The sequence below is a fragment of the Neomonachus schauinslandi genome, chromosome 7 (genome assembly GCF_002201575.2).
Source record: "Neomonachus schauinslandi chromosome 7, ASM220157v2, whole genome shotgun sequence".
Classification (NCBI taxonomy): Eukaryota; Metazoa; Chordata; class Mammalia; order Carnivora; family Phocidae; genus Neomonachus; species Neomonachus schauinslandi.
In genome coordinates, this window is record NC_058409.1 from 125,027 (window position 1) to 125,269 (window position 243).

At 65.0% G+C, this 243-nt stretch overlaps 1 protein-coding gene across 1 annotated transcript in view; it reads right to left on the bottom strand.

The window, feature by feature from the left end:
* OBSCN (obscurin, cytoskeletal calmodulin and titin-interacting RhoGEF) overlaps positions 1-243 on the bottom strand; it is a 113,388-nt gene that overhangs the window by 53,405 nt on the left and 59,740 nt on the right. The window lies entirely within an intron of this gene.

Here is a 243-nt window from a genome sequence, read left to right on the forward strand (position 1 = left end):
CGGGTGCAGGGGCGTGTCTACTGGGTGCAGTGAGGAACCTCAGGGGCGTGTCTACACGGTGCAATGGGGCACCTCAGGGGCGTGTCTACTGGGTGCATGAGGAACCTCAGGGGCGTGTCTACACAGTGCAATGGGGCACCTCAGGGGCGTGGCTACTGGGGTACAGAGGGAAACTGCAGGGGCATGGCTGTGGATGCAGGGGCGTGGCTACTGGGTGCAGAGGGGAACCGCAGGGGCGTGGCT